Below are 21,129 nucleotides of genomic sequence, written 5' to 3'. Positions count from 1 at the left end.
ACGCCATGGCAAGCATCATTATGTAAATTATCCCATCATAGGAGGTATGCAGTTTTACAGCTCCTATAATGGGATTGGGCAAAATACCTCTATTTTTTATACATCTCTAGAGTCACAACATAATGTGTTGTATACCTTATCTCATGGCAAATGCAATTAACAAAACGCATTTTAGTTTACACCAAGTAATAATTAATTACAATTTAATATATGAACTCACCTCTCTTAGCGAAGTTGTTAAGAATTCTTACTGGTTATTTTTTCCAGTGACACGACAACTTTTGGGTTGGCGCCAATTTCTTAAAAATTAACCGAAATTAATAAAAAGCAAAACTTAAACAGCTCTATGACTCTTATTTATGGTAAAATATTGCCAGTGTTTATAAACTACTTTTACATACTTATTTTAGAGGATTTGTGGTTTTATGTCCCATTACCGGTTCCACGTCCATTATAGGGTCCATTACGTTATATATATATATATATATATATATATATATATATATATATATTATACTACTCTTTGCTGCCCACTTCTAGCGCTGACGGTACACCGCGAAAATCAGTAAAATGCTGCAAATGGTGTTAAAGGTCTGAAAATCGGTACGATTGATCTTTAGGACATTTGAAACAATTTGACCCGAAGCGCCAACAAATAAAAAAAAACGAGAGGAGTTATGACGTCATGTTTTTTTGTATGAAATAAAAAAAAAATGTTTAGAAACCTGTCGTGTATGGTATTAAACGAAAGGGCTTTCTGAGCCAATGCTAAAAATATATCACATAGTTACATTTCAGTCATTTTGTTTAAATTATAATAAAAATAGTTTTCAAAACATACCAAGTTTGGGCTTCTCCAGATACAATACCATAATTTTTTAAAAAAATAATCAAATTTTCGTTCCCCTTTAAGAAACCCCTAAGTAAGATTTAAAAAACACAAAAAAAGAAAAAAAAAAGAAAAAAAAAGAAAAAAAAAGAAAAAGAGGAAGAAAAATATTTATAGGGCTGTATCTCCTAAACCGTGCGTCGTAGCGCAAAAATAATAAAATTTTCGTTCCCCTTAAGAAACCCACGCACTGAACAACCTATCACATTAGGACATGAAACAATCATCATCATCCATTTTTATTATTATTTCATTGCATTTCAAAGTAAGAGCTTGGTCGTAGAAAAAGTATTGTATGCAACGTTGTTTAACCGAGTCAAAAAATACTAGTCAAATATCAAATATCAAATATCAACATTTATTCAGCAAATAGGCCACAAGGGCACTTTTACACGTCAATATGGAATTTACATACAGCAAAAAAAAAAACACATCAATAATTATAAAATACAACTAAGCCGTAAATATCAAATCAAACTAACATAGAGATGTATAAAGCCTCTAAATGTCGAATTACAGAAAACGCAATAACAATAGTATTGAAAAAAAAAAAAAAACACAAAGATACAAAAACTATAATCTAAAATTATTTAGAGATGTAAATGTCTCTAAGTGTCATCATAACTAAAAGATTAAAATATATAGTAGTTAATCAAATTATCCTTAGAGATGTATAGGGTCTCCAAGAGTCAAAATCCTGTATACCTAATTAAAACATTCATTAAATTAAAGAAAATGATAGTAAAAATAAAATAGCATACGAGAACCGAATGAGGTGTGTCCATGTAATTATACTCAAAAATAAAGTTACTAAATATAATAGCTCGTGTTAGCTTAAATAGACCAGTCTCCACAAACAGCACCCGTTCACGAGTATGACGCGTATCTCAGCCATCGCCTCTCTCAACCTTCATTCGGGAAAGTGGCGACCCGATCAACAACGCCACCGTAAGCAAAGACTTTTAAGCGAGCATGACATATTCAAGCTGCCGGGCCATATTAATATTTAAATTGTAATAACGTATAGCTGTGAGACACAACATTTTGTTCTTGTATGTTACATGAAAAACGGTATATCTTCACATAATTACTAAGCAAAATGCCCTATATTGACTAAGAGATGTATAGGTCTCTCAAGTGTCAGAATCATTAAAAATATAAATATGTACAAACAAATTAAAAATAAAATTAAAACTTAGAGATGTATAAGGTCTCCAAGTGTCAAAAACTAAAATTAAAGGCGTCTTTATTAACAATTTTCGGTTGTTGTTTGTTGTTATTGTTACTCACGCCACTCGCCTTTTTTGACCTCTCTTAAACAACAGTTGCATAAAATACTATTACATGTTCCTTTGGTAATATCTAAGCTTTAAGTAAGAAAAAGTTCTGATGAGTGGGGGGTGGAGAACTCGGGAAAGGGGGGACGTTAAAGGTGAGTTTTTTCGGTTAATTCTTTCTTAATTATTACATAGACAATTTTTACTACGACTTATAGATTCCGAGATATAAGCGACTTTCTGAAAAAAACCGTTATATATTAATTTTATGCTTTCTTTTTAAATATTTAATTGAGAGATTCATAGATCACACTATGTAAAATTGAAAAATAAAAAAAAACCTAAATGTATATAATTTCAAAATTGCTTTATTAGGGTTAGATATGAGGATATTAGGTATAAGATTAGAGGTATATTTTACAAAAAAAAAATTACCGTATTGTATCTGGAGAATCCCAAACTTAATTGGTATGTTTTGAAAATTATTTATATTATAATTTAAAAAAAATACTGAAATGTAATGATGTGATATATGTTTGGAATCGGCTCAGAAAGCCCTTTCGTTTAATACCAAACACGATAGGTTTTTAAACAATATTTTTTTATTCCTTACAAAAAAAGATGACGTCATAAACTCATAACTCCTCTCTTTTTTAGGGTTCCGTAGCCAAATGGCAAAAAACGGAACCCTTATAGATTCGTCATGTCTGTCTGTCTGTCTGTCCGTCTGTCTGTCCGTCCGTATGTCACAGCCACTTTTCTCCGAAACTATAAGAACTATACTGTTGAAACTTGGTAAGTAGATGTATTCTGTGAACCGCATTAAGATTTTCACACAAAAATAGAAAAAAAACAATAAATTTTTGGGGTTCCCCATACTTCGAACTGAAACTCAAAAAAATTTTTTTCATCAAACCCATACGTGTGGGGTATCTATGGATAGGTCTTCAAAAATGATATTGAGGTTTCTAATATCATTTTTTTCTAAACTGAATAGTTTGCGCGAGAGACACTTCCAAAGTGGTAAAATGTGTGTCCCCCCCCCTGTAACTTCTAAAATAAGAGAATGATAAAACTAAAAAAAATATATGATGTACATTACCATGTAAACTTCCACCGAAAATTGGTTTGAACGAGATCTAGTAAGTAGTTTTTTTTACACGTCATAAATCGCCTAAATACGGAACCCTTCATGGGCGAGTCCGACTCGCACTTGGCCGCTTTTTTTATTTGTTGGTGCTTCGGGTCAAATTGTTTCAAATGTTCTAAAGATCAATCGTACCGATTTTCATACCTTTAACATCATTTGCATCATTTTACTGAATTTCTCGGTGTACCGCCAGCGCTATATAGGTATACTTGGTCAACCAGATCTTGACAGTAGAAAAAGTCGGCAATTTTGAAAAATGTAGGCGCGAAGGGATATCGTCCCATGGAAGATTTGAATTTCGTGCCTTTTTTTACTGACAAGATTTGGTTGACCAGCTATATACATATTATACTACTCTTTGCCTACGCCTTTGCTTTAAACTTTTTTTAACAAGTTTTCACAGACAATTAATAATTTGACATAGACACATCAAGGCGGTTTGTTTACAAAGGGGCCTATCGGGAAGTGCGAAAATCGAAACTCAGCTATTTGCCTCTTTATCGCTCGAATATGCAAGAGTGATAGAGAGGTTAGATAACAATATTTCTAATTTCTGACTGTATTTTTCTTTAAATATTTTCAAATATAATTAAGTTGCGTTGTTTTATCACAAAGTTAAAAAGACTTAAAAGACCACTCTCTGTATCATCACCATCAGATCAACTCGATGGTAACCATAAAAATATTGTATTGTCACCCATATTACATATTATGTACTTATGTAAATTTTCAGCTTCATTGAACACCCGAGAAGTGGGTCAAATCTAGACACGCGGTAGCGTGTCCAGCCAAGTTCAAAGAAAAAGGAACTGGCGACGCAGCAACCGTGTGTAATATTACACGAACCATTTCGAGCTACTTTTGACCCCTTCACAACTTGAAACCTACTTAACCTACACACATGAAATTTGGCACATGTATTCAAGTCCCTTAGCTTGTTCAAAATACACTATTTCATAAACATAGCTCAAACAGTTATTGATAAATTAACGTTTAAAAACCGGCATTTTTGTGACTGACTGACATATAGATCAAAAACCTAACCCACTTCCAGGTGACCTAGAAACTTGAAATTTGGCATCAAGGTAGACTATTAGGTGTATATAGAAGGAAAAATGTGAAAATTGGAAATGATTGATATTTTGATGGAAAAAAAATAATTAATACTTATAGACCAAAAACCTAACCCACTTCTAGATTACTTAGAAACTTGATATTTGGCAAGGTAGACTATTAGGTGCATATAGAAGGAAAAATGTGAAAACTGGAAATTATTGATATTTCGATGGAAAAAAAATAATTAATACTTATAGACCAAAAACCTAACCCACTTCTAGATGACTTAGAAACTTGATATTTGGCATCAAGGTAGAATATTAGGTGCATATAGAGGGAAAAATCTGAAAACTGGAAATTATTGATATATCGATGGAAAAAAACATACTTATAGACATAGATGGTAGTATTTCTATAGATGTGGCCTACCGCGTGCCCCCGTAAGGGATAGACATAGATGACGTCACAAACCCGGGGATACCATATAGTTAAAAAATTACCCCAATATTTGATAATATTGGGGTAATTTTAATCACGTTCGCGAGTTGTTCGCCTACGTAAGACGCAGCGATAAATAAAATATCAATGGGCCAATTTTCTTTTTTTTTTTTTATTTAGAAAACAAACAGCCTTTTACAAATAAGTCTTACAAAAATGACTAAAAATAGGCCTAAAGTTTCATACGTCACTAAGTTGACTATTACAATGAAAAGTAAATAGGTTACTTAATTATAAATTACCCGTAGGTATAGTTGTGAGTACAACACGCAAATAAAGTAAGAAAACAATGCAAAATATTTACTTGAAACAATTTTTCAATTACTCGTAAACAAAATATGCCGAACTTTGTTCTTGAAAACGGACAAACTATGAACAAAAATGTCTATATCATTAAGCGATTCATTATACATATTACAAGTACGCATAAAGAAAGAATTTTTAGCATACTGTGTGCCACAGGAAGAAATAGAAAAGGTAGGTTTTCGTAATATGCTTTGAGCATATTCGGCAGTTTTGCGTCGGTGCCCAGTTTCTCCTTCCGGTTGCTAAAATCCATTTAGCAGGCGTGCCTGCATCTTGTGGAAATCTGGAGGTAATAAACGAAATATTCATTTTGTAATCTGTCACTCTTATTGCAAAATTAAGAATTAGTGCCTGCAGCATATCAATTAGATTCTCTGAGTCGTGGCAAAACCCCCTATAACGTTAGAAAGAATCCGTAATGCTTAAATAAATATAATTTACATTCTAATTTAAACACAGTTCAATTTTATTGTTAGTATATGTCCAGTTCTGCAGGAAAATTATTTATAAAAATGTTATTAAAATACAAAATACCCGAATTTTGGGGTAATTGTATGCATCACGGGCTGGTATCCCTCGAATAATAGCAATGCGACTAAATTGAATACACGCTATTAAAAGGGTGACGGCTTACTGTCAATATGCGTACGTAATTTGGTCGGTTAATTTATCAGGAAATATTTATAGGTTAATTTTTTTACCCGAGTTATTATTTACTGTAAATGCTTTTTCTACTCAGATTTTAATTGATATAGATTGTAGGATGCTGTTACTAAGCATGATAATGTGACGGAAGTATAAAATACTGTATTTACCTGTGAAATGTTACGTTGTCCTGTTTTTGCCGGCAGTCACTTGTACAGCGCAAAACTAAGCAATTCACCATATTTGTTGAATTATTAAGTACCTACTATATGCACACGAAACACTGATTTCAATATTTTTCCTGATAATCTTTGCACTGTTCATATGTTTCACACCAATTTGACGTTTACGCATTGTTTGTATCCCACCATAAACTACGGTGGGGAATAAAAAAATATGAGACTGTGACAAAGACAAACAATAATAGCGCTTTCTCTGCTACTTCTAGTGAAAGATACATAAGACTATCCCGTTCTGTCAGTTATCCCCACCACTCATGCCATGCCCTCGCTTATAGACCAAAAACCTAACCCACTTCTAGATTACTTAGAAACTTGATATTTGGAATGAAAGTAGACTATAAGGCGTATACACTTTTTGACAATTAACCGCGCGTTAGCGAGGGTCTCCTTTTCAGCTTAGGCAAACTGCTTTCATGATGAATACTATAGTAATTTCTGTACAAAAAGTAATGATATCCCAACAAAAACATAAATGTGAAATGAGAGCCAAGTTCAATATTGAGAATATGTGTCGTTGTTGACTCGCCGACAAAAGAATTGAGATCTATATGGGTGCCAAGTTCTGTGCTGTGTAGAAAATCCTGAAATTATAAAGGATTTGTCTTGGCTAGTTTTTACGTATAGGCATATAGGTAATATATATTTTTCTGTTAGTTTTTCAAAAACTTGGTTTGTTGTTAAAAACTAGCCAAGACAAATCCTTTATAATTTCAGGATTTTCTACACAGCACAGAACTTGGCACCCATATAGATCTCAATTCTTTTGTCGGCGAGTCAACAACGACACGTATTCTCAATATTGAACTTGGCTCTCATTTCACATTTATGTTTTTGTTGGGATTTAATTTGCATGATTTGATTGGAACCACATTGGAACAGACAGAAAACCAACGGGACAGATGAAACTAAGTAAAAGCTTGAAAAAATGTGGCTTTTTCAATTTCTATTGCAACTTCAGATGAAAACGGGGTTTCTATTGTTTCCCAGATTCGTAGTTTTAAGCCATAATGTATTGTTTGCTCGAATTTTCGTTAGTCATAATTCATTTGGTTCAGAAACGCGTCACTTTTCAGGATTGCCATAAAACAAATCTAACCTAACCTAACCTATCTATAGGATAACCTAACTAAAATCTTGAAATGTTAACGGTTTCAGTTTTATGAGTAATGATAATATGACAAACAATACATTATGACTTAAAACTTTATGGGAAACAACGGGACCCCATGAAAACGTCCTTATTGAAGCATAAGGACCCTTAATTTATGGAAAGCCACATATAACAACCAATTCGAGGCTACTAGGTGGCAAAATACGACTCAATACGAGTAGGTAGGTCAAATACACGAGAGTATTAAAATAAGGATTTATATTTGGCCAAATATTCTTGTGACAAAGTTATTCTTCCTCGCGTTATCTCGATTTTGCCACGGATCATGAGAACCTATTGTTCTCTTGACAATTAATCCCAAGGATTGACGTAGGCACTAGTTTTTCCGAAAGCAACTGCCATCTGACCTTCCAACCCAGAGGGTAAACTAGGCCTTATTGGGATCTGTTAGGCTGTTAAAGTTTAAAGTTACCTACTCGTAAGTCTCGTAACACAACATATAAGTTTCACATAACAAAATTACTTACATATATATATTATGTACCTAAACATATTACTTTTCTAAAAAAAGGACTGAAATCTAGTGCTGCGAAGAAACGGTATTTTTGTTCGGCTTTTTTGTTGCTATTTTGGCATATGGATACATGGTAGAAGAAGTAAGTATGGAATCCTCCTCCGTTTTGCGTGGTCCGACGCACCTGGCCGGGTTTTCGCGATTTTCCGTCAATGTCTGTCAATACCTTATTTCTTACGAACACCTAAAATAATAAGTTTAAAATTAATCTCAATGTCTCCAGTTTGCTGTTCATTCAAACTGACAAAATCCAAATTTCTGAGGCAATATACGACCGCTGTCTTATATAAGCCATTAAAATTCATCATGAATAACCCCACGTTGCGTTGTTATAAATTTAATTAAATAAATAATTATTGTATTTAATTTATAACAACTAATTAGGCATAGCGTCCAATTTAGAATATGACACAGGCACTAGTTCTTACGAATTTTACCTTAATTTATTAATCAAAGGACCTGAGGTAAAAGTGAGAAGAGGTTAATAAGCAGATGCACCAGCTAGTCGCCGACGCTCCGCTTCCCCCGGGATTAGCCCTTAAGCCTGCACCTAACAGACTGGCTCATAGGGGGCTATGAGCTTGCTGTTGCGTCAATTTTCATTTTAAGAAAAAAAAAACTAGTCTACTAACTACTAACAACACAATAAATGCTTATTTTGCCGCATTCTTCACTATCTCTCCCTATTTCACTGCCATCTAACCCAGAGGACAAAAAAATAGCTTATTGTGGCTACTGGCTACTCCGTCTTCCTCATGACTCATGATATTTTACTTCACCATAAAGTAATTGGTGTAATATCAAATGATATTTTTCACACAAGTTACAAGAAGTTCATTGCTAAGAGCCGGGGTTAGGACCCACGACGATTGGTTTAAAATTTAAACTTTATATATAATTTGTTACCTAGTAATTATACTAAATCTGTTTTCTTTTTGACATTTAGTGGTATATGTATTGCTGTATGTTTATTGTCAAGTTTTTTTTAATTCTGGACAATTGTCATATATTCGTTTTCATGATAGATCTACACCAACGCAACTGCATGTCATGTTCTTGCGGTTTATTTTTATAACGCCAAGATCGAAATTTGACTGTTAACTCCATCTTGCGTCGAGTTGGGGAATCAAAAAACTATAGAAAATAGAAATGCAGTTTACTCTATGCCATAGAATCCCCTTTTAAATGTCATAAATCCAAACATGGCGGCCATACCAATAGACAACCAAGTCTAGCGATGAAATGATTTGTTTACATGAGATTCACTGACAGGTGACACACTTTACCTATTCGACAACCCATGATTGTTCAGATTCAAATGAACTTCAACATGCGACGTCAAAAGTGGCATGTCGAATAAGGCCCCGTTTTTTGTACCTATTTAAGTGTATGACATGATTATATACAAACATCACATCCATGCTTCAGGTGATTTTAAATAGGCACAAAAAACTCCTGAAAACAGTCCTATCTCTCACCTAATCTCTGTTCAACCTGAACACAAAGATTAAACATGTACCTGGATTAACATTTCAATATCTATCCGCTTCCTAAACCGTAAACCAACACCGATTCCATTCCAAATTGAACCTTACATTACAGCAGCTTCATAAAGATTAATATGACCTACCTTCCTTATGGATTTGTGTCCGTTTTCGTGTAAAGGGCTGTCCCGCTGGGGTCGCATGTTATGCTTTAATAAGGGATGTACGTACGTACGTATCGATATCTCGTGTTCGTACTTGATACCCATTATAGACAGCCGAAGGTACATTTTCTGCGTTTGCAAATATAAAGTTCAGTGGAAACGCTATTTAGCTTTTTAAAAACACCTTTATTGAAAAACTTATTGTGAATCGTATACGTCGTAGGTACGTCCTGTAAATAACAATAGGTACTTCCGTTTCAATCAGCTAAGTACAATACCTAGAATAGAATGGAAATAACCATGCATCAACATTTTGTAATACAATGGCAAAACCATCACTACAGCGTACCGTCGTCATCCGAAGGAACGTGTTTAATGACCCACAACTTTGTAAGCTGTATTAGTTCACAAAACATTGTTTCACGCGACCCAACTGTTTACGATCTCTTCATTGCTATACCAAAAGTAGGTGTGAACGGAACTATAAAGCTAGACAAAACTAACTTTCTATTCCAAATATTCCAATTAAAACTAGTGGCTCTGTGAGCTGTAGATGCCGAGAGCTTAATTTTAAAACTGACAAAATGTATGCCTCCGCCATTTTGAATAATTTTCAAAAACTAAATCGACAAAAATAAACATCGAACCTGCTCACAAAATTTCACGAGAACATCCGAAAGCATTTTAACCCAAGCTGAAACGGAGACCTTCGCTAACGCTTCGGTCAACTACACCCAACTGTCACGTAATGCACAATAAAGTCGGAAGATGGCGTTTTTACGAGCAAACTTCGGCCATAATCCGAGGATATACGACGGGTATTACTGATATTGTCTGATATTAATTTTGAAGATTAGCTGGCTTGTGTTTACTTAGAATACTTAGATCTTCGCGCTGATACATTGTAAGTCTGAAATGAAAACTTAAGACAAAGTCCACAAATGATTTAAGGTAGGTAGGTACTTACTTACTGCACAGCGTAATTTAGATCTAAAATAAGTTTTTGGCAATAATTTAATTTTCGGTACAAGCTTTTATCGCTGACTGTACTTTTCTAACGACAGACAACTAATACTCATCGAGACAATTCTAAAAACCCCTTAACACAATTAGGTTGCGTTGTTTCATCACAGAGTTCCTAGGGCCACCTCCTGTCTCCATCATCAGATCAGTTCGACAGTACCATATTATTGTATTGTCATCAGAACTACATACAGCTGCCAATTTTCATGACGCTACGATCCTTGGAAGATGGTTAAATTAGTTACCTTAGATTCCATTACATGTTAGTTACATACAGGTCGAGAGTTCCTATGATCACCTCCTGTCTCCGTCATCAGATCAGTTCGACAGTACCATATTATTGTGTTGTCATCAGAACTACATACAGCTGCCAATTTTCATGACGCTACGATCCTTGGAAGATGGTTAAATTAGTTACCTTAGATTCCATTACATAGTTACATACAGGTCGACCTAATAAAAGCTTGTTAATTCGTTTTAACCCGACTTATAAAAAAGCGGCCAAGTGCGAGTCGGACTCGCCCATGAAGGGTTCCGTATTTAGGCGATTTATGACGTATAAAAAAAAAACTACTTACTAGATCTCGTTCAAACCAATTTTCGGTGGAAGTTTACATGGTAATGTACATCATATATTTTTTTTACTTTTATCATTCTCTTATTTTAGAAGTTACAGGGGGGGGGGGGACACACATTTTACCACTTTGGAAGTGTCTCTCGCGCAAACTATTCAGTTTAGAAAAAAATGATATTAGAAACCTCAATATCATTTTTGAAGACCTATCCATAGATACCCCACACGTATGGGTTTGATGAAAAAAATTTTTTTGAGTTTCAGTTCGAAGTATGGGGAACCCCAAAAATTTATAGTTTTTTTTCTATATTTGTGTGAAAATCTTAATGCGGTTCACAGAATACATCTACTTACCAAGTTTCAACAGTATAGTTCTTATAGTTTCGGAGAAAAGTGGCTGTGACATACGGACGGACAGACAGACGGACAGACAGACGGACAGACAGACGGACAGACAGACAGACATGACGAATCTATAAGGGTTCCGTTTTTTGCCATTTGGCTACGGAACCCTAAAAAGGAAAAGCAGATTTTCGCGAATGGGCTTTCAAATGTTTTTTTTTATAAGGCGGGTTTCACGGGTTACAATAGTAGTTTATGCAACAGTGATATAATAAGGGTTCTTAAAATTCAAGGGTCGAAGTTACAAAACGAGACGTAGTCGAGTTTTATAAAAAAAGACCCGAGAATTTTAAGAACCAATTATGAGCTGTTGCATACATTACTTTTTCTATGACAGCTGCAGCAAAAAAAAAGAGTTATTATTAAAAAAAAAGAGTTATTATTTAAAAAAAATTGAGTTATTATTTAAAAAAAAAAAGAGTTATTATTGTAAATGAAAACATACCTCTTTCAATCAAGATGATCGGAACTTGTATCTTTAAAAAAAATAAAGCAGTTGTTATTATACTCATAAGATGACTGCTAGCAGTCATCTTATGAGCCTATAGACAAATCATTCAAATGACATTGCTTTAGATATCACTGTCAGTCATTTAATTGACACATTTAAGTGCTGGAGTAGAAAAAGGTTACATTTGTGTGATATAACGCTACAAAACATAATAAAATCGTGACTTTATGAATTTTTCTTCCGAAATACCAATCCGGCGGATCCGGCTGCATCCGGCCGGATTCAAAACCAGTCCGGTTTGCAATCCCTATTTGTGTCGTTTTCCAGCAAATAGTCCCACTTTGTCGCTTGCCTTAAGGACGCTTTGACAGGTTATTCGTATAAAGATACGAGCAAATCTCGTCCTTATGGTAAGCGACAAAGTGGGACCTGTGACTAGACTTCGACACATTTATAATCAGTTTAGAAAGAAGGTCATAGAACAATCCAAAAACGGGTTAAATTTTACGTATCAAATTTGTAAATAGCGTATATAATCTAATCAAACTCTGCATCGTGTGTGTTCTATGAAATTATGACGTTTACAATAACTAACTTAGTTATAAATGTATGAGTGAGAATCGTGTTAGTTTAAATCAATATTATGTTTACAATAACACTTGCATATATTATACTCTTTATTATTATACAACACGGTGCAGAAGTTAGCTTAGCATGACTATGTAAAAAAAGTAATACTAGCTTATTAGCTACACGCTATTGCATACAGTCGAGATAATAATGTTTTGCGTTGGGACAAAACTTGGGACAAACGACATCCGACCGGCGCCAGATACCGTTGGCAGATATGTCCAGTTTGTGAGCTTTCTGCTGACTGTACTGAATCGGCAAAGATGTAAATAACCGATAAATTACAGGTGACTTTGCAATAGATAATAATGTGTATAAAGACGCGCTCGAAAATGTAATAATTAAGTAGAGGATTTGGAGAAGGGCTAATTTAGACGGCGCCCGAACTCGCATGCGATTTTAGTTACATTGCGGAACATTGAGGTTACAACAATTCAGCCGCCGATCAAATGACGCAATGTAATGAAACTCGCATGCGAGTTCTCGCACCGTCTAAATGAGCCCTTAGGTGGTCCTCCTGGTGGTGGCTTAGAGAGGTCCTCCATGCTTAGAGCGAAAAAAAACCAACACTTTTGTTGGTCCCACCCTGATATGTACTGTACAGTGTACAGTAAGAATGTTGTGAAACTTGTGAAAGTGAGTAGCAAAGTGTTAGTAAGTGGAAATCCGTGATTTCTGCTTTCTCCTTCGGGAAATAGGCGTGATATTAATTATGTATGTAAATGTACAACCCACGCTTGTAGATAAGGAATGCAAATGTTACTTGCTCTTAGTCATTAATTCTTAATGCTACTAGCCAAGTCCTTATGTAGCTCAAATGAAAAGATACCTACAGTTCGGCAGAAACTATAAATCTTGGCTTACATTAAAAAAACACCTAGTGGTAGACCTATCTGAATTTTTAAGTTATTCTAAAGATTTATTAGGGTCTGAGGGTCTACTGCGAAAATCGAAAGTAATCAGTTTTTGTGTCATAAGTATGTGGCTAAAAAGAATAGAGAGTAGAGGTAGATGTAAAGCAAAAGTAGCAATAATAACCGCCCAGGGCGGCAAAAGTGAATTATAACCGGGATAATCCAACACGTCGAGATTTACCGAAAATGGCGGCAATAGCGGGGACGGTAATATTCCCGCCATAACTCCCGCACGCACCATTTACCCCGGCGCGGCTTTTCTGCGTTATAAGCTAAATTAAAGAATGAAATACCGACCGGGAACATGCAGAGGTCGATTCTAATTTAATAATTGGTATGGTTTTGGACTGGTTTTGATATGACCTTGACGATTGTATAAGTTATTGCTGCGCATCGCACGCACGACTCACTATATTTCGAATTCCTAAAATATCACGAATATCCCTAGAAAATACTTTCTTGATTATTCGAATGAGCGTGAGCTCTATCTTCTAGGTCGTATCAAAATGAGACCAAAACCGTATCAAAATGTCAAATCTGAATCGGGTCTCGGCAGAGGGGCTACCGCGAAAAACGAATTTCGTAAATTGCGGGGATCTTTCTCTTTTGCTCCAATGAAGGCGTAATTAGACTGACAGAGAAAAATGCCCGGAATTTGCGAAATTCGGTTTTCGCGGTAACCCCTCAGCTTTCGATTCACGTACGAAACGAGTAAAATTGCATGCTTTTCAGCTCGCGTATTGGTATTTAACGGTGATAAGTGGGATGATGGGATCCAGACGGAATAATTTTTTGTACAATCTGATTAAATTGTAACAGTAATGTGCAGGGCCGGATTAACCCTAAGTCAGAGTAGGCAACTGCCTATGGGCCCCGCCTCAGATAGGGGGCCCCGCCTCGGCTAGGGGGCCCCGGCGGCCCCGCGCGCGCCCAAAACAATATTTGTTTCATATGGCCAAAATTCATAAATATTGTTTTTATGGTACCTAAATGTTTATACCTAATACCTACTTAATGTCCAATATCAGTTTCTCAGATACACAATCATTAGATGATTATGTAAATTATGTTATTTTATAGATTTAAAGTCTGTAATATCGAGCTCGATTTTCAGGCTCCCTAGGGCCTAATACCTCATCTTCGAGTAACTCTTGCACATATTATTGTCGAGTAACATTTGACGATTGGTTCGTGTTCGACCTTCGGCGTCGTTTTTTAACAAATATAAACATTGATTTAAGAAGCTTGGCCTTTTGCCTCGCATGAAAGCTCACCTCGCTGGTTATAAGTATGCTTCGGGCTTGTTAAGTAATGTGGAGATTGCTGAGCTCGACCTTCAGCCTCAGTTTTTACCTCCATTTTTGGTTTGTCTTCCAAATCTCCTCTTCTTCAGCTTAGCCTTTGGCCTCGCTGCGCCAAGCTCGGCCTGCGGCCTCGCTTTTTAATACAATGGACATTGGTTGGCGTCTGTGCTCTAGCTGAGCTTATCCTGAAGCACGGCTTTGACCTCGCATGAAAACTCTGCTCACTGTGGAACTTCGGATTTTTAGGCCCGGCCCGGCCTTTTTAACACGCTTTCACAATTTTTTAACAAAAAATTTCGCGCTCGCTGCGCTCGCATTTTTTTGCTGCTTTTCTGGTAGACCCTGTACCTACATGCTAACTTGACTGGTGAATGAATAGGAATTTAAACCTATGGAATATCTTTATTTATTACGTTAATTTTAATCATGTGGCCCGGCGTATGGTCGGACAATCGCTGTTCAGCCTCGCACAATATTTAACTAACTATTGAGAAAAAAAGGGCTCTCCCCACACTTGACGCAAAAAGGAATCGGCAAAAACTGATAGAAAAAAGCTTTATGTCCACGCAATAAGAGCGAAAAAGACATCGCTTGGCATGTTCGGATCGACTCAACCGACACCTGAAGGTTGAAATTAAAACCACAAACTTACTTCCCTGAACTGAAAAATGAACATTATGTATGCAGAATTGACTGTAAGGGCCTAAGGGGGCCCCGAACATTGCACTGCCTAGGGGCCCCGACATGCTTAATCCGGCCCTGGTAATGTGTGGTGTGGAGGCAAAAATTAATTCAAAGGATATGTAGCTCACCTATCCCACTTTTAATTTTGTACATGAGTTTGGAATTTATGATTGAATTGGCAATTTGATTGTCTTATCTGGACTGGCCTACTAAATAATTCCATGGTTTCCAATCACAAAAAAAAACAAAACCAGTGTGGGCAACACAACCCCTACCCCAACCCCTAAACAAATAAAGATAAATATAAGGTAAGATAAAAGATAGTTTATTCAAGTTTACAATGCGCTTATGAACGTCAAATAAAGCTAGGTAGACCGGCTCCAACCCTACACCTCTGCCCCGAGAAGATTTAAATCCCCCCTCAATTGGAGGAGGGTATCCCAATATGGGACCGGCAACAAACTCGGCGGGACACATCTTTTCAAAAATAATTACATCTTATAGGTAATTAACATGCATTACGAGAAAATAAGAGAAAAAATACAATTTAAATTACTATAAAAATCATGCAATTATACACATAAGGTGTAATAGAAATTTGATTTAGAAAATATACATATGTACATGGAATCATACAAATTCGTAGCTCTTTCAGAAAACATATCAAATTCTTACAAAAGGAAAAGAAAATAAAGTTATTAAAAGAAATGGGAAAACATATTATATAAATCTGATTGATTATTATGAATTACCAATGGCATCAAACTGCCGACACTGGCTGCGTAGTAAGTAGGTAACAATATAATTCAGTTTAAGTAATGGAATCCTTTTCGGGTAAATAGGGGTAAGCCAGGGGAGTTTTATCAGGGTCCGTGGTATAATAAAAGCCGTGTGTTTTTATTACGCTTTATGTTGAGCATAAATTGGTGCGGCTGTTTGGCCGACGCCTTTGCCACTTTACGGCACGTGGTAGAAATAAAATGGCGTATGAATTATTTACCATAATGTAGCTTATCTTGTAGACTTGTACATAAAGTTTTAACTTTTAATATTTTGCATGTGTGCCATAAAAACCTTGTTATTACGCTGTAAATGTTTTAATTATTAGTAAGTTATTTACACGTGTAAAGTGGGTATATTAAACACCCGTTTAAAAAAAAACAAGTACACTAGTAGTACACGAGTATCATAATTTTATTGTCAAGTACTTAAAGACTCTTGTAATAGACAGTAACAAATCATATAATTAGTAGTAGGTACTTATAGTACGAAATTAATATGCTCAGTTACCTACCCTTCATTTTCTTCGTCATCAAATAAGAAAGAGATTTTTTTTTTCATAACTATATATGTAATGTCTACACAGTTGTCTAACTGTCCCAATGTTTTGTATTATGGGTAAAACGCTGGATCATATCCATCGCCCACTTGGGCTTGTCCCATATTACCGCGTGCCCCGCATCCCGGACCAGCACCTCCAGCAACCTCCCCCCCTGCTTGGCGTACCCCGCTACCTCCCCGTCCACGCGCCAGATCGAACGCTTCGCCGTCTTGTACTCCTCAGAACCACTGAAGTTCAGCTTCTGCAAGTAGTTGAGTGTCAAGGGATAGGCGAATAAAATGTCCAACTGTCCAGTATAAATCAAACAATAATAGCGATTTAATAGCTCAGACAAACATGGAGCGACTGACTTCATTATATCTGCTTGTAAAATCTTCTTCAATAAGGAACTGTCATGGAACGTCAGATTTCCCACGTGGATAGCTTTTCGAAAAAGGTTTTGTTTCAATATAAACTGGAATTCGGCTTTAATATTAGAATCAATTTCTTTGAATTCTGTGTGTAAGAGATTATAGTATTCATCGAATCCAGTGAAATTGTTAAATAAGGAATTGTCTTCGAGAATAAGAGCGGCGTAAGTGTTGAAGGCTTCGATCCACTGGCCGTTTCTAATATGATTCACTGTCTTAGCTTCGTATTCTTCAAATATATTTTGCTGATTTAAATCAATAAGACCTATTTGATATCAAAACTGTCCGTAATTTAACTGGTTTTCAGGATCAGTCATACCATTACCGATAGCTAAACCTTTGAGGTTTATTTTGGTTTGCGCTGTGGGGTTCTTCTGGTGAATAGCGTAGCCTAGAGCCGGGACATACTTCCCGCCGTATGACTCTCCCGCGATGAAGAACTCATTCTGCTGCAGCTCTGGGAAGAGCTGGAAGAACTGAGTCAGGCTGGAGTACAGATGTTCAGCGATTTGTGTTTCATTTCTGCAATAACCATCCTTGTGTTTGGTGAAGCTGAAGCCAGCGCCCACTGGGTTGTCTATGTAGATCATATGGTGGTTCAGAACCCAATTGTACTCTTTGGGTATGAACGTGTGGTTCTTCAGATAAACCGGTCCATTTCCCATGAAGATGTTGATCAGACCTGAACCGCCAGGTCCTCCTTCTAACCACAAGATAACGGGGTCGTTTTCTCTGTCAGTGGACATGCTCGGAAAGTACCAGAAGAATTGATTGGAGTCGTAGGTTTTGTTGACGGTGAAGAAGCCGGCGTAGCTCTCGACGTGCAGGTCGTGGAGGAGCGGCACGCGCGCCAGCCGCCGCGCCGAGGCGACGTCTCCGCGCTCGAGGTAAGGAGAAAGGAATAGGGGTTCCCCGGGGTCGCCGTCTGCATTCCCCCGTAATATTACAATTTGTACAACAATGTTAACAAAAAGGCACTTTTTCATTTTGACTGCTCGTTGCTGGAAGCTGATAGTAAATGAAAGACCGGAAAGGCAAAGGTGGTGTTTATACACCTAATAAGAATTACGTACGTGTACGTGTTGTACGTGTTTGAAAATAAGTCAGCGATAGATCATTTTAATAGGACAGCTGTATATATAGTTAATAAAAATACATATACTATGTTAATTGGTACTGATTTGTAACACTTTATTTAACAAATACTTCACAAATTGCGATGCTAACAATAGACTTGTAATAAACCTTTGAGGTTTATTTTGGTTTCCGCTGTGGGGTTCTTCTTGTGTATAGCGTAGCCTAGAGCCGGGACATACTTCCCGCCGTATGACTCTCCCACGATGAAGAACTCGTTCTGCTGCAGCTCTGGGAAGAGCTGGAAGAACTGAGTCAGGCTAGAGTACAGATGTTCAGCGATTTGCGTCTGATCGGTGCAGTAGCCTTCCGGACGTTTGGTGAAGCTGAATCCAGTCCCCACTGGGCTGTCTATATATATCATATGATGACTCAGAGCCCAATGGTGCTCTCTGCGCTCGAAAGTGTGATTTCTCATGGAAACTGGTCCAATTCCTAAGAATATATTGATCAGCCCTGAAGTCCCCGGTCCTCCCTCCAACCACACGATGACTGGGTCGTTTTCTCTGTGAGCGGACATGCTTGGAAAGTACCAGAAGAAGTGATGAGAGTCGTAAGTTTTGTCGACGGTGAAGAAGCCGGCGTAGCTCTCGACGTGCAGGTCGCGGAAGAGCGGCACGCGCGCCAGCCGCCGCGCTTCAGCCACGTCGCCACGCTCGAGGAGCGGCGTCAGAAACAACGGCTCACCGGGGCCGCTGTCGCCATCGTCTAGGTTAACCTCCGGGTCGCAATGAGTAAAGCAATTATGCGACAGTAAGAGCTTTAGAAGCATGACAGCCACAAGTTGCTTTACCATTTTTACCAACGAATAAAATTAAGGAATGTCTTGCTGTGACTGTTCCTTGTTGAAGTCTGACAGTAAATGGGTGATCCAGAAAGATAATAAGATTTTATAACCGTTTGTTGATTGTTTGTCTTTGTCATAGTCTGCAGTAAATAATATATCATGTGTACATATGTTACAGTTAGCATATATAACTTAGACAGTTACCACACTAGCCAAATATATTGCAACACACCTTTATATGTTACTGTAGGAATAAAGAAGTTTTGTGAATAGTACATTCGTTACATTGGCTCTTGCTACCTTCTTGTTTCGGAGTATAATGTCTTAAAGGTAATAAACTACATGTGGAATGGTCGCGATTCTCAGAAATGGTCAAGGAAGAAGTTTATTGTGATTAGTGCAGGTTTCCGCTGAAAGAACATATATCTTAACCTACCATATTGTACAGTCACGCTCCGTGATTGTTACGCCATTTAGGGTTCTAGCTAAATTAGACATTCCATAGCGTATGGAACAACCAATTTAGGTAGGGCCCTAAATGGCGTAACAATCCCGCGTGGTGACTGTACCTATCAATTACTCCTTTCACTTTATGAATAAACAGGGGCCTTATTCGACATGCCACTTTTGACGTCGCATGTTGAAGTTCATTTGAATCTGAACAATCATGGGTTGTCGAATAGGTAAAGTGTGTCACCTGTCAGTGAATCTCATGTAAACAAATCATTTCATCGCTAGACTTGGTTGTCTATTGGTATGGCCGCCATGTTTGGATTTATGACATTTAAAAGGGGATTCTATGGCATAGAGTAAACTGCATTTCTATTTTCTATAGTTTTTTGATTCCCCTACTCGACGCAAGATGGAGTTAACAGTCAAATTTCGATCTTGGCGTTATAAAAATAAACCGCAAGAACATGACATGCAGTTGCGTTGGTGTAGATCTATCATGAAAACGAATATATGACAATTGTCCAGAATTAAAAAAAACTTGACAATAAACATACAGCAATACATATACCACTAAATGTCAAAAAGAAAACAGATTTAGTATAATTACTAGGTAACAAATTATATATAAAGTTTAAATTTTAAACCAATCGTCGTGGGTCCTAACCCCGGCTCTTAGCAATGAACTCTTGTAACTTGTGTAAAAATATCATTTGATATTACACCAATTACTTTATGGTGAAGTAAAATATCATGAGTCATGAGGTAGACGGAGTAGCCAGTAGCCACAATAAGCTATATTTTTGTCCTCTGGGTTAGATGGCAGTGAAATAGGGAGAGATAGTGAAGAATGCGGCAAAATAAGCATTTATTGTGTTGTTAGTAGTTAGTAGACTAGTTTTTTTTTTCTAAAAATGAAAATTGACGCAACAGCAAGCTCATAGCCCCCTATGAGCCAGTCTGTTAGGTGCAGGCTTAAGGGCTAATCCCGGGGGAAGCGGAGCGTCGGCGACTAGCTGGTGCATCTGCTTATTAACCTCTTCTCACTTTTACCTCAGGTCCTTTGATTAATAAATTAAGGTAAAATTCGTAAGAACTAGTGCCTGTGTCATATTCTAAATTGGACGCTATGCCTAATTAGTTGTTATAAATTAAATACAATAATTATTTATTTAATTAAATTTATAACAACGCAACGTAGGGTTATTCATGATGAATTTTAATGGCTTATATAAGACAGCGGTCGTATATTGCCTCAGAAATTTGGATTTTGTCAGTTTGAATGAACAGCAAACTGGAGACATTGAGATTAATTTTAAACTTATTATTTTAGGTGTTCGTAACAAATATGGTATTGACAGACATTGACGGAAAATCGCGAAAACCCGGCCAGGTGCGTCGGACCACGCAAAACGGAGGAGGATTCCATACTTACTTCTTCTACTATGTATCCATATGCCAAAATAGCAACAAAAAAGCCGAACAAAAATACCGTTTCTTCGCAGCACTAGATTTCAGTCCTTTTTTTAGAAAAGTAATATGTTTAGGTACATAATATATATATATATGTCGGCGACGGATGGTCCTAAAGGCGGTGGGCGCGTGGGGGTAGTACCTAGATGTATTAC

General features: G+C 36.8%; 1 protein-coding gene and 1 pseudogene across 1 annotated transcript in view; both read right to left on the bottom strand.

Annotated features, from left to right (window-relative positions):
- Positions 1–21,129, bottom strand: part of LOC134657236 (nucleoredoxin-like) — an 87,522-nt gene that overhangs the window by 7,085 nt on the left and 59,308 nt on the right. The gene's annotated exons all lie outside the window — the stretch shown is intronic.
- LOC134657068 (venom serine carboxypeptidase-like) lies at positions 16,749–18,116 on the bottom strand (annotated as a pseudogene).

The sequence above is a fragment of the Cydia amplana genome, chromosome 19, assembly GCF_948474715.1.
Source record: "Cydia amplana chromosome 19, ilCydAmpl1.1, whole genome shotgun sequence".
Lineage (NCBI taxonomy): Eukaryota > Metazoa > Arthropoda > Insecta > Lepidoptera > Tortricidae > Cydia > Cydia amplana.
Note: the sequence above shows the minus strand (reverse complement) of the source record. Positions and strands in the feature narration are given on the sequence as shown.